The sequence below is a fragment of the Falco peregrinus genome, chromosome 2 (assembly GCF_023634155.1).
Source record: "Falco peregrinus isolate bFalPer1 chromosome 2, bFalPer1.pri, whole genome shotgun sequence".
Lineage (NCBI taxonomy): Eukaryota > Metazoa > Chordata > Aves > Falconiformes > Falconidae > Falco > Falco peregrinus.
In genome coordinates, this window is record NC_073722.1 from 24,783,232 (window position 1) to 24,797,619 (window position 14,388).

Consider the following 14,388-nt stretch of genomic DNA (forward strand, 5'->3'; position numbering starts at 1 on the left):
CAGAAAGAAATATCAGGGAAGAAGGAAGCTCTGGCTTCATTAACCCAAGGAAAGTACAAGTGAGTTAGTAACTTCGTGGGATCATAGGACAGCACAACATGAAGTACTTCTGATGGAGGTGGTGGTTTTTAAAGTTCCCTGGAGTATTAGAGAGCCTTCACCTGGAATAATCTCTATTAGTCAAAGCCCACACCTTCAGGAAAAGTTAATTTAAAACGAATTCACAGAGATGCTGCTGAAGGACTGGAAGAGGATACCCTTTGTAAGACAGAAGCTACACAGAGCTCCCCATTGTGTAGCCCACACAGCACATGCTGAGGCAGGATCTCCTTTTTCACTGTTCTTGAACCTCAGAAGTAAATACCGGGACACCCCCCCCCGGCATGTTCAGCTACAAGAAAGTGTTGAAAGGGTACCTCTTGGGTGTAAGGTGGCAATGAACACATTTAGGTAGGAATACAGAAAGCATTTTAAATGGAAAAAGCATAAGCAAAAAGCACCCCTGTTGCAGCTCTATCAAAACTAGCCAGCTGCAACAAGGCTTTTACCATCACATACCAGATTAACTTCAATAAGTAGTTAGCACACCTTGCCCTGGCACAGCCACCAATGCCCCACAAGGTTTCAACAGTTCATCTACTGTTCCTGCTGTTCTCCATACTCTTCAGGCAAGCCCACCCTACTTCTTGCCTCTCCTACCTCTAGGGCACCGGCACCCACACCCTCCCTCTGCTTCTTCCACAATTCTCTCCATTGGCTGCCCTTCATACAGTCCTTAGAGCTATTTAACTACTTAGCAGGAACCACTCAACAGTCACAGCTGCACCTTATCCACATCAGCCAACCCACCCCAAGCCAGCCCACAGCTGTATATTATCAATGTTAATTAACCCAGCTTCATTCCTCTACACACCCCCAAATATTCTTAATATGGGATTTTTTTCATCTTGAAAAAATGCTTCCTTTGCGAATCCTGAACTCTCAGTGAAGCCAGTGAGATTACCAGACAGCCATCCTGACATGGTGTGAGCAAATATAAGCTCTGACCTGTGCAGGCAAGAATAGAGCCAACACTGGGAAATGTTTCTTGAGTGAAATTTCAAAACCTAAACTGGCCAGCTTTTACATTTCATACTCTTTTCCCCTCTGATTTCACATAGCTGCGCTTTCTCTCCATCTTTCGTTAGACAAGAATTCAAAAGAAATTATTTTTGGCTACAGTAATTTTCTATAGCTAGGGACATTAGCTGTAACTGGAGATTTATTTTGAGTCAGATGGGTTGCTCAGGGTTGGGAGGAAAATGGGCCTGGGATGACCGTGTTGTTGTCTGGGGAGTATGGACTTTTTTAGGATCGAAAAGAAATGAGGGGAGCATTACTTCTAGAAGCAAAGTTCAGAAGCTTAGGTGGGCTCAGCAGTGCAGATATACATGCGTTTAGGATGTCAGATGTAGCATGTCTGCAGAACAGCAGAGAAAGTTCATCTGAGATACTTAAGACCTTCAGCATTTGACTTTGTTACTCAAATATGATGTTACGCTGGACAGCCTTGAAAACTGCATTTCAGCTTAAAGGGAGACTACATCAGAGGTGCAGGTAAGTCCTGGATGCTTCTGAGCACATTTCTAAACACAGTATCTTAAAAAAAAACAGCTGGGCTTCAGTCTGAGCAGATAAGGGAGGACAGCTGCTGCTGGAAATCCAGCTGGGATGGATTTTAGGCGTGCATTCATTCCTCCCTTAATTTCTTACTATGAAAGATGTTTTACTGACTTACTGTGGCTTAGAAGGGAATGACCACATACTACGCTGAAACTTGCTACAATTGCAAACCTGTCTTTTGGGTTCATTTCTATGTTTAACCTTCCTGGGGGCAGACTGACACCAATCTGTAGATTGTTTCTTCTGTCAGTGTTCTTTTATTTGCAGGATGGACACATCTGTCTCCAAAGAATATGTAACTTGTTCTCCCTTAGTACAAAACTGACTTCTCTGAGTCTCTTTCTGCTGCTACACCATTGCTTTAGGGTGAGAGTTACTCATTTTTCGCCAAAACTAACAGCAATTGGGCTTCCAGGTCCTCTGGGCAGCCCTGAAATTATTTCCTCACAGTACCTGACTCCAGGTACGGCACTTGTTTTCTCTGCAAATTCTTGCTGGCTCCCCTGTTGTCCCTGTAGCAGACACAGGCAGTGTAGTGTTGTTGACTGCCTTGGATGTTATTAATGATCTGTGGGGTTGGATTAGTGTGTCCTCAGATCTCCTTCCCAGCGAAGCCTGCTTTGTCCTGACAGCTTGCTCTGCTTGGAGAGAAGTGGAAGCTTGGATCTCTGCTCTCCGCTCCCAAGTGTCACAAAATGTCACATTTTTTTTTCTTCCTCCATCTTGCTGCTGTATGTTACCCCTTCTGCAAGTAACGTGCATTGAAAACAGGTACCCAGACACAAAAATGAACAGCCTCAACAACAACTAGCAACCTTAGAGGTCCCTCCGTCAGGCAGCGGTTAGCTAAAGGCCGTCCCGTCTGAAACACCAGCCCTTATTCTGCTCTTGTGCTCAACAACAAGCAGTCGGGCCCTGTCTGGGAAGGGGTCTGCACGGGCCAGGTGGATGCTATGAGAGGCCAACAGTCAGCACATTTTTGGGTGGCAAGGTGCCCGAGCACCTTCCACAGGACAGCGTGTGCTCCCTTCCCTCGCCGCCTTCCCACTGCCGGCGCGGAGCACCACAGGCCTTGCGGGAGCAGGCCTGCAGCAGGGCCTGGGGAAGGCGCAGGGAGCACGGCCCCTGCCTTCTGGGCCTTGGTGGGCTACGCGGGGCCAGGCAGAGCCAGAGAAGGCGCTACTCACATTCTAGAAGCAGAATTACTTATCAAATTAAAGGTTAGAGCGCCAGGCCCGCCCCCGCCCCGCGGGGCTGCTTGTGGGGATGCGCCCCCGCCGCTAGGCGGCGCCCCGGCAGGGGCTGCTCCCGCCCGCCTCGCCATCGGCTCGTCCTCGGAGGCGCTGCGACGGCTGCTCGCTGCTGCGAGGCCTCAACGGGCAGGGCGGCGCAGTGCCGCCCGCCGCCGCCAGGGGCGCCGCCTCCGCGGGAGCAGCGCCGGCCGGCACGGGGGGAGGGGGCACCGGGACTGAAGGGGGTCCCCGGCCTGAGGAGAGCGGGGGAGCCCTGGCTGGGGGGCAGGAGACCTGCCGTGCCCAGGGCTCCGGGGCCCAAGTCCGAGCGACCTGGGGGCCCCACCGTGCTCCCGGTGCACCCCTGGCCCGGCCACGCTGAGGGGGGGGCTGGGCCCAGGCAGGGCCCGGTGATGGCTGCTGGGGGCGGCCGGGCCCAGGCCGGGTCTGAGGCGGCGCCCGGGCTGGGGGTGTCTGCGCCCCAGCGGGGTTGGGGCAGGGGGTGTTGGGCCTGGCTGGGCAGAGTGGGGCTGGTGGGACCCTCGAGTTGGGCGGGAGGGGTGGGCAGCCCTGTCTCTTGGGCAGCCCCGCGGGGCTGAGCCGGGGGTGCAGGACCCTGTGCCCGGAGGACACGCAGGGAGCAACCCTGGGCACAAGGTCTGCAGGGTGGCTGCGGGTGACATCCCCTGTGAAGAGCCCCCATGGTGGCGGGTGGGGGGCTTGTGCCCAGCTTCTCATCCCAGGAGCTGCGGCTGCGCTTGTTCCTGGCTGTGGGTGCCAGGGATCACCGAGCCCCATCTCCCATGCTGTGCTCGCCCTGGGGCCTTGTTTCATGTGTTGTACCCCTGGGGTGACACCATGAACAAGGTGTGGGACAGGCGGGCACTGCTCGCCCTTCACCCCCTCTGCGTCAGTGTGAGAGTCACTATGCCTGCCTGTCAGCATGGGGATCTGGGCTCTGGTGGGATTCCCGACAGGGACAAAACGCCTGTCCCTGTTCCATACCACTTACTGGGGGTCGGCAGTGATGTGTATGTTGGGTGGGCAGCATGTCCTGCCCCACTTTGGGGCACAGGGCCCTTCACGCTGCCTGTTGGCAACACAAACCTGTTTGCTGCACTTGGTGTCCGCCTGTGCAGGCTTGGGGGATGGGGACTTTGGGGAGGGCGGTGCAGCTGCAGGTGCCATCTCTGAGGTCTCCTTGGGTGGAGTTCAGGCATCTGGGGCAGATTTTATGGTCCCTGTGTCGCACAAGTACTGCTGGGTTTGTCATGATCCCCATATGAGCCATTTGATCTTGATTGTTCTGGGCTGTGCCCATCTCCAGCCCTGGACAGGCTGGGATGGTTTGGGCTGCACTGTTGGGGCGTTCCCTGGGGGCACGGTCTCAGCATCCAAATCCACAGAGCGGATGAGAGATGGACTGTCAGAACTTTCTAGGGCTCTCCAAAGTGGGGAAGCAGCTCCTTACTGCCCTAATCATGGTAAATAAAAGGCAGCAGGAGGACGGCCACCAAGACCTGGATGCACCTGAATGCCAAAGTCTTCCATTACCGGTGTTCGTCCAGTTTCTTGTTCCCAGCTTCAGGCGTCAGCAGCTTCTTTGCAGAATGGGTTTTGTTTCTCCCTTCAAAAACCCCAGAGCTGCAGCTGCTTCCCAGCAGGCCAGGGCTGGGGGTGGTGGAATTAGATACCTGCATGGCTGGGGGCAGCAGGGCCAGGACCAGAACTGCTCTGGCAGTTCTTTGGGTCACCTGAGCAAGAACAGCCTTTCTGCAGCAGCTTCTGATGAGTTCAAGGGTGTTGTTAAATGCATTTTTGTTTAATACTTTAGCTTTTGGTGAACACAGTTTACTTGCCGATATGTTTAAGCAGCTGTTCTCAGTCTCCTGTGTGCGCTTGCTAGCCATGTGTTAAGGTTAAGATGTAAAGTTAAAACTGAAGACTAAAGGTAAAAAGTTTTGACTTTGCACAGCAGTCATTGCATGTTTTTTTACCGTGCTTTTCTCTCCCTCCCCAAAAACTGAGTGTTTTATTGTCACTCATCCCTCCCCAAGCCCTTTCCATCCACACGCCTGGCCCCACAGTCTCTCAGTCACTGGTTTCTTGCTGGGAGCCCGTGAGTGACCGGGGCAGACACTGCACTGACTGCTGGCCCTGAAGTTTCCCAGCGGCAGGAGCTGTGGTTGCTGTGCTGCCTGTGCTCTGGCAGCTCCGCAGAGCTCTGCTGTGTGCCAGGCACAACAGCCGCTTGCTCGCAGGGCTGCCAGCATGGGGGCAACCGCGGCTCAGGGGAAGCAGCTGAGGCTCAGGAGCTGCTGGCAAGTGGGAACTTCAGTGGTGGCTGCGGTGACATTGCTGGGGGCCTAGGGCTGTAGCAGATACCTCAGCCAAAGGATGGCCTGGTCTTGGACACACGGACTTTGATTTGTGGGAGCTGAGAGCTATCCCTGAGGGATAAAGGACACCTCGAACATCCGAGGTAGTGCTGGCCTCTCTGATGTGGCTTTGCAATCCTCCTGGCATTGGCTGGTGTTGCAGAGAAGCGGCTCTGGCAAGGTGGACTCCAGGGGCATCTGGATCAACAGAGAACTAGCATGAATGCTGCAGAAATAGAGCTGCTCCACCAAGTTTATCTGTGGTCAGCAGTTCACAGCGTGGGTGCCAGTGACGAGGCAAATATGCTGGTCCTGAGCCTTGGAAGGGTGTGAGAACCCTGGATGAACCCACGTTTGGGGTGCCCCAATGTGGCTGAGCAAGCATTTCCTCTTGTGGGTGTGCACTTTGGCTGCCAGCCCCTCTCCTCAGTGGGTGCGGGATGGACAGGCTTGGGTCCTGCTCCACGCCTCCGCCCTGGGGCAAGCATGCAGGCCAGCTGGGGAGAGCAGTTTGTTGCCCTCCCCCTGGCACAGGACCCCCTGTGGGTGCCCATCCAGGGCCTGGTGACTTTCACAGCGGGTTTTGGCACTGATTCTCTGGGGTCCCATCTAGAGGAGCAGCAGCTGCAGCTTGGTTCATGGGGCTGGCACTCCCCAGCAGCTCCCCATTTCAGCCACAGGATCAGCCCCTGCTCAAACCATGAACTAGCAACAGCCATACGGGCCCCGCATGCTGTATCTCCTGCCCAGTCCCATCCCTGACAACTCCTGCCCAGTCCCATCCCTGACAAGAGTGGCTCCTGTCCTGCCCCCAAAACATGGGACCTGGTCTCTGTTCCTGAGCACTAAAGCGTGGGACAGACTGAGCCCACGTGCTTGGCTCCAGCGCTGGGCACACGAGCGCAGTCTGAAGCCCCAGGCACACAGGGCTCAGGCTCTGCTTCAAGCCCCTCAGACACAGCACTCGGTCTCTCCTTGTGAGCCCAAAAACCGGTTTAGTGACCCTGGTTTCAAGACAGTAAAACACAGGACTTAGTCTCTGAACCCGCAAATTGACCAAATGAGCTGAGTGCCAAGACTCCAAGGCACAGCACGTGTCTCTGTTTCTAAACCTGGCCCAATGAGCCTGGCTTCAATCCCTCAAAATGCAGCACTTCGTCTCTGTTCCTGCACCCCAAAGTTGGCCCAATGAGCCTGCCTTAAAGCCCCCAAAACAGCCTTGGTCCCTGTTTCTGAGCCCAAACACACAAGACTTGTGTGCCCATTGGAGCCCAGAATCTGGCCATGTGAGCCTTGTTTTGAGCCCCCCAAATGCAGGGCGTAGCTTCTGCGTTTGACCCCAAAACAGGACTTAGTTTCTGAAACCCAACACTGGCCCAATGAGCCTGGCTTCAAGCCTCTGGCACACAAGACTTCTTTGTCCCCGCTTCTGAGTGCCGAACCTGGCACAACAAGCCCAGCCTTGAGCCCCAGACCCACAGGGGCTTCAGCCCCCATTCCTGAGCCCGGACTCACCAGACCGGGTCTCCGTTTCCCAGGCTTGGTGCCTGCCCCAACCCAGCGCCCTGGAGCCGCTGCACTCACTCGCTGTCCCCGACCCGAACTGGCCCCTGCACCCTGGCACGGCTCTGCTCGGGAGCCCCAAGACCGGCCCCAGAAGCCCGGGCCCCAGCACCACCGCGCAAGAGCTGGGCCCGGAGGCCCCGGGCAGCCACGGGCCCGACCTTTGATTCCACAGTCCCCAGCGGGGCCGGGGCTCCCCAGGCCGCGGGTTGGGTCCCATGCACACAAGCGATGGAGTGTGCTGGGGGGAGACATTAAATAGGAATTTGGAGCAATGTTAGCGATGGGCTGGCCTGCTTTGTGAATGCCTGGGAGAGGAAGGAACAAGGCGCTTACTGTTCGTCTTCTGCATCCCTCTCGCCAGCTGCTGTATGGGGCAGCGTGAGTGGATGCATGCATGTAGATCTCTTTCAAGCATGGCAGGAACCTAAGGCATAGGGTATGAGGGCATCCCCAGGGAAGAAGCTGTGAGTCCAGCCAGGCTGGTGGCAGGCTTTCCACCTCGGGGCACGAATTTGTCTCTAACTCCTGCCACCACTGTCCACTGCTTCCTGGAAAACACCCAGCTAGGATCTAGTCTCTAACCAGAAGGAAATATCCAAGTGCAGAGAGGGGAGTGAGGCAACAGGAAAACCAGCCTTTGTCCTCATCCATCATCATTCTGCACTCCAAGTCCTGAAAGGACCAGTTTTCATGCCTTTGCATCCTTCCAGGTCTCCCCAAATCAAGAACAGCCACTGCAGTGATGTCAGGCTCACCTTCAGGAGGAAAATTCCCCTTGCTCAGAGTTGGAGGAAGGTCACAGAAAGACACCAAGAGAGAGATGTAGCCTTACGTGGGTTTTTTTCCCCCAACATCTAACAAGCAAAGGTAAGGCTCCTGTAAAGATGCTTTTGGCTTTTCATGCATACTTTGGATTTCAGGCGAGAGAAAGCTTCACGTCTGCATTTACCTGCAGAGGTCTGGGTGATCTGCCTACGTGTTTCTCCTAAGAGAGTCCGGATTACTTTGCTTTTAGCCCCTCTTCACTAATGACTTGGAAACAGCTGAGAGATTCTCGGCCACTGCAAGTGACACAGGAGATTAAGCAAGACACTTAGGACTTTCAAAATGCATTTACTTAGGCTCAGAAAGCACGCCTCAGTTTTAAACAGCTTTCCTGTATAATTATCAGTGATTTATAGCAGTACCTCCTTCCCAAGTCACGGGAGCCTGGAAGCATGTTAAATGTTACTAGTTGCCAATGACACATTAAAAAGTGATTGCTTTTCCTCAGGAGCATAAGCCTCCTCAACTGGCACTGCAATAACTTGAGCCACCTGCACTGATGTCACACCCAGAGAGTACCTGATGTAAAAACCACTGGGGGAAGAGAATTCGGCCCTGCATTTTCAGATCTGTTAACTGTAACTACCCAGAATTTTGTAAGGGGTTGTGAATACATGGCCCGTGGAGGGGGAAGGCTACCAGGGGACAGACGGTCATCTTATGTGTCCCTTGCTCGTATATTCTTTTTTTGTAGTCCATTTTTGACTACAGCAAGAACAACCTGGGCTACATGGCCAGGCTGTTCCAGCTCACCTTCCCCTGTGCACTAGGTTTCCTAGGAAATAAAAGGAGGACAGTGAGTTGCCATTTTAAGTTTTACATTTCTTTTTTCTTTAATGGTGCTATTAAAATGTGTTCAAGTTTCTACATGAAGAGGCTTGTCTCACAGAGCCACCCTCGTGTGGGAAGTGGCCTGTGCTCTCCTGTCTCTTACAGGAGCGTAGCAATGGCTTGGGACAAACTGAGTGTAGGAATGTCTGTTTCTTCCTTGCCTTCAGTTCTGTAGAGATAGTTAAGTCATTTAGGATTGGTACTAGAACCTAAGAGCTCCTCTTGTACCCTTTGGTGTCTGGGTCCAGGACCTGCGTACCATGAAACACAGGAAATTAATTTAGTTGGACTATTGTAATTTTGATTTCACGAATACCCATGCAATCGTCATGTTCAATGCAACGCAGTCATTCCAAGGAGGGAAAGGAGTAGCTGTGACTCATCCCTACAGAGTAAATCACTGTTCTTTTACGTGTGCATACATTTGGATTGATGACCCACCAAATTTCAAAGGGGTTTTGCGCTTCACTTATGATGTGGAACAGAAGTAAAAGTAACTGGCTAAAATGTTGTGCATTGTACCCCAAAGAAATTTACCCTTGTAAAATGAACACCAAGTGACAAAGATAAAAAGCTCTTACTCATCCTGAACTACTGCAGCTTCTTCAGCAGCATCACAGGGATCACATCTCCACTTCTGTCCCAGGTGGTGTTTTTTGTTTGTTTGTTTTGTTTTGTTTTTTTTTTAAATAAAATATTAGCTAGTGTGAAAAAATACTGTAACTAAAAGGGAAGAAAGCTCTCCTAGAGCAGCCTGGGAATCATCTTCATCTATGAAGAAGGAAAGAGTTTATATTCTCCACAACATAGAATACTATATACCCCATACATTATATTATATACCCCATAACTAAGGACGGGGATTTCCTTTCCACATCAGCACTGTCATGTGGTCCTAAAACTCAATCGGTCCAACAAGACCTCACACTCAGAGCCTGAAACACAAATAATAAATAAGAGAAGGTATTTCTGTGGGTTAGCAGATGGCAATTTATTTGTCTGAATAATACGATGTGATTTTGCTGATTGATCCTTCTAAAGCACTGCCTTCCTGCACAGGGTCTTCCACGTAACTCCAACCCCCCAGTCCTGGAAAGCCGAGATTGCTTTGCTGTCTCCGTCCTTACTGCCACTGGCTGCCCCCTCTGCCCACCCTTTGGCCTCCCTAAGAGGACACCTTACCTAGAAGCTGACACTTCACAGGCTGTTGCTAAATAACCCAGCTGGGTGTGCTGGTTCCATCTCCACCATCAGCGCTCCCTTATCTTAATGCCTTCTGAACCGAGAGACTTCCACACAAAATTTAAAACAGAGGCTTTCCCCCCCCCTTTTTGCTGCAATGAACAAGGCGCAGTCCGTGCGACACCTGCCATGTGAGGGATCGGACATTTGGCACAACCTTTCCTTCAGAAAACCAGGGAAAACCCGAAGTGAATAATACATGCAAGTGTGATCAGTTTCCCTAAGCCTGAACTTCCTTTGTACATTCTACAACCTCAAAAAGGAAAAGGACTTCTATTTTGAATCTAGACGGTTGGCATCTTCCCAAGATACTGGGTAAAGCTGCTGGAATCTCTCTGCCTTAATGACAATTCAAACGATGGCAGGCTTAAATTGTCTTTTCAGATACCTCTCGCTAATACTTTAAAAAACTATTAGAGTTTTAAATTATATCTTATGTAATATTTATATTTTGTTTAATATTTATATAATTATATTTCTGTTTTAAGAGAATGAACACCTGAATTCTGTCACATGAAAAACTACCTGTGTGGGCCTTGCAGGATTTTTTCAGCAGTGTTTTAACAAGCTCTCATCTGGCAGCACCTGGAAGTTGCGAGAGCAGTTGAAGTTGCAGTTTCCCATTAGAACAGATACCTCTCAGGTATTGTCATTCCCCGAGCAGTTCCAGAAGTGGAAAACCAGCCCAGTTTACAACTGTTGTTCCTGCCAATAACACACCATTTACCTAACAGGTTGCCTATTGAACTTTGATTAATAGAGCTTTTTAGGACTCTCAAGTGGTGCTTAAATAGAATTTTTTAAATACTCTTGCCTATGTATTAGTACTAAGTGTTAGTATTAGTGCTCTCTACAAGAATGCGAATTCAACTAGGCACTTCAGATTTACTTGCCTGGCTTAAAACTGTCAAGAACCTACTTGGTGAACGTAATTCTCGGCGGAACACAGAGGTTTAGCTGAAACCTGAAGCCAAACTGAGTGATACGAACTTCTCTTGTCAAGGCAGTGGGTTGGAAATTTGGCCTGGTGGGAAAATCACCTTGCGGAGGGGGAATTAGAGAAAATTGGGTCCTAATAGAAGCGTAATATCACAGAAAGCTTTTTTCAGAGTAAAATACAGCTCTGCCTTTCAGGACGGCTGGCATGCACGGAATCTACATCACCACAGCTCCCCAGACAGTGCATCCTGCCAGCTCAGCACATGCTGACGGGAATGACAGAGGGTGGAGCGGAGCAGAGACACCGCAGCCAGGCTCTGTCGTGCTCCCTGCAGCAAGAGGAATCTGACGGTCTGGTAAGCTTCATAGCAGTTCTCACATGAAGAATATATGAGATGATGTCCATTGCTGAACTGACCATTGTGGTGAAATTACTTTCCTTAGATGAAATAATCTCATTGCAATACTAACGCACACCTCCACCCCAAAGTTACCTGCCTGCACCTCACTGGGTACGTGATAGCAATCAGTAACAACGATATCTATGACCAGAGTCACTCAAGCTCCACCTAAATGTGATGGAAATGGACCAGTCCTGGACTGAAATCAGTCCAGACGGGGGGAATTGTTGTCTAAGCTCCCAGATTACCCAACTGTGATTCAGTGTTCGCAAAGCTAGGTCAGTCTGAGTCAATCTGAAGTTGTTATGAATGAAGGGATTTCTAATCAAGGGAGTCAGCCTTGGGGGGATGAGAAACAAAGGACAGATAGTGAAAAGAACACTGTTATCTAAGTTATGCAGAAAGAAGCCTTCCAGTGAGGAAAGTTCTAGCTATGAGAGGAAGCAGGACGATAAAGTGTTGCAACCCACTGACATCAACTGAAAACGAGTTGAAAATAGGACAAAGGTAATTGTGGCAGCGGGACATCGCAACCTCCAACTCAAATAGCCCCCCTGAAAGAGGCAAACCCTGCTTGGAGAGTGTGCGGAGTTAGCAGAGACCCTCAGCAGTGCTGCCTGGGGATGTGCCCTGATTGTATGGGAAGCGAGAAACTTGTAATCAGTCCTATGTATGATAATGCATATGCAATGTGCTGTGATGTATAAAAGGTGGACAGATGAGGGGAGAAGTTAGGGGAGACTCCATTGTAACTTCTGGGATCGGTTGATGGGCTGAACTTGTCTTCTCCCCCCATAGGGATGCTATTGGGTAAGGACTTTGTTCTATGCGCGCTAAGTAACTCTCACGCTGGCTGTTATCAGTGATTACAGGTTAGCTGTATGTAGTTGGGTTGTATATCACGTCAAGCTTGTTTTTGCAGACAGTCGCCATCACCAGCAATCGCAAACCCTAATTTGTTATGATTATATTAATAAAGAGTGTTATTCTGTAAACTGTTAGTGTGAGTCTTCTGTGGGTGCTAGCAGTTGCTGGCAGCAGGTAACATACTTGAATAAAGCGGGCAGACCCACTGAGGGTCTCCCTGATGCTGTTGCCATGTTTCCCTGACCGAGGCAGTCGAATCACCCCCCGATCCAGCGGGACTGCTCAGTGAAGGGTCCCTGTAATGGGACCAACAGACTGGTCGGGCACAAGGGTTTTGGCTTTCCTGGGGTGCTGAGAGACAGATCAAACACCCGGGGCTGAGGGAATCTCCCCCCAACCCTGCCCCTTCACATGACAAGCCTCTTGGTATTAATTTTCTGGTTTGCCCACCCCCCCTTTTTTAAAAAAATAATGTCACTTAGTGGTTTTTTGTGACATAATTTAGCATTAAAATCAGTAATTACCGACCAAATACCGAAACACTACTGGCCAATTCCAGCACAAGCCACCGCACCAGAACCTGTAGCAGCAATTAGATCTCCCTCTCAGCTTCTCTTCTGCTGGGTTAAAGACCCAAAGTTTTTGTAGACTCGGTTAAAATCCCAAAGTTCCTCTAGATTCCACCTCTGAGATGAAGACCTCCCTGTTTTCTTACCAGATTCCCTTTTCCCTAGAAGTTCCAGTCCAGATCTACTGTTCTCAAAATCGGGCAACCAGAACCACAGAAAAATTGTCACCAGCCTTTTGGAGCAACAGCAGCGTGACCTACCTTGGGTGGCTGAACCGGAGTGTGGGCACCGTGACATGAGCTGCCTTTCCTTCCGCAAGCACAAGCCTGGCTCAGCAGGGCTGTGTGCCTGCTCGCAAGGATGCTGCCCCTCATGTGTCCCCCCTTGTCCCTGCATCGTGCTGTCTTCTGGGCACAGGGACATTGTGACTTGGGGTAAACAAGAAACACAGCAATTATATCAAAGGAGGCATTTGAGAGTGGGTGGTCTCAAAACTTGTTGCAGATACATAGACCAGAAGGCCAGGACTCTTCTTAAAACATGCAGTTGTTTTAAAATAACGAGGGTGAGGTGGAGTTTTTTTGGTCATTAGCGTCTGGCGCAGATCTGAAATCCCATCAGCTCAAAAAACATTTCCAGGTAAAGGAGAAGAGGGCAGCTGTCTCCTGTTTGTCTGGCACGGAACCCCTTAGACAGCTTTTCTCAAAAAGCCAAGCCCCAAATGTTACATGTTCTTGAAAAAAGGGTTGGAGCTGCTACCTAGATGCTCACACGTGTACTAGGGAGTCTTTGGATCACTGGAAATGGACGCTTTCCTTTCCCTCCCAGCTTCTTTGCAACCTGCCCTCTCCAGCGGTAAAAGGACGACCTCCTGTTTCTAAAAAATCAAGTTAATTAGTTAATTCAAATGAGCTTTTTACCAAGACAGTAAAGGTTGTGCCAATGTAAATTGCCCTTTGCTTTGCAAAAGATGAAACCTAAAAATGAAAAAAAAAAAAACCAGGTGAATGAAACCAGAGAAAGACTTGTTATGTTAAAGACTTTATTGTTACGTGCTCCCCAATACAACAAACAGTATCAGTAGTGTACACTTTATAGAAAGAGAAATTAGCCTGGTAGAAAAGAAATCAAAAAGGTACAAGGATTATCTACACCCACGTTGTATATATGTAAAAGATAAAGACAGAGAGAAAAGAGAATCTGACTTTTGGGGAATTTTAAAGAAACAAACACACCCTATTTGTTTGAGGCTCAGGGATTGTCTGTACAGTCTGTTTAATACTAATTTCTTGGACCTTCAAAAGCCTTGCAGAAAGGCAGCAGCAATTCTTTAGAGGTGTCAATACTTTCGTGGGTTAGACTACACGCATCACGATGCAAGATGCCTCCTGCAGAGCGTGACCCTGTACCTCCCCGAACAGGGTTAACCTACCTGCATTCTCATTGCCTTCTGAAAGTCTTCTGGCAACAATTTTCATCCTTATTTCTTCCTCGTGATTCCGCATAAGCATTACAGATGTTTCTAGAATTTAATCTTTGGGGTCCTAATCTACTTTATAGCATTTTAGAGGTACATATTCACTGTTCTTTTAAAGGGGTCATGAGGATTTTTTTTATGGGGAAGCAAAAATTGCACGTGAAACTTTAATAACCTGTTTAGAAATTAAAGATGCCTGTAATAAAAACTGTCATAAGACTTTTTTTTTCTTTTTTTTAAAGAATAAGATCAACAATTTCTCTACAGTAGTTTAGTTAGCTTAGATTTCTGTTCTATCCGTATGACATAGCACATACAGGTATCTAATTACATCTCTCTATTTTATCTTGGCAAAAAGAATAGTCAACTGCCCTTAGTGTAAATATTTAGTACATAAAA

The 14,388-nt window shown here is 49.6% G+C and overlaps 1 long non-coding RNA gene across 1 annotated transcript; it reads left to right on the top strand.

Annotated features, from left to right (window-relative positions):
• The first annotated feature begins 742 nt into the window (after window positions 1-742).
• LOC129783971 (uncharacterized) lies at window positions 743-12,071 on the top strand. The gene is made up of 2 exons (XR_008746185.1): window positions 743-2,028; window positions 7,549-12,071. It is a non-coding gene; the product is annotated as an uncharacterized LOC129783971 (long non-coding RNA).
• Window positions 12,072-14,388: the final 2,317 nt, after the last annotated feature.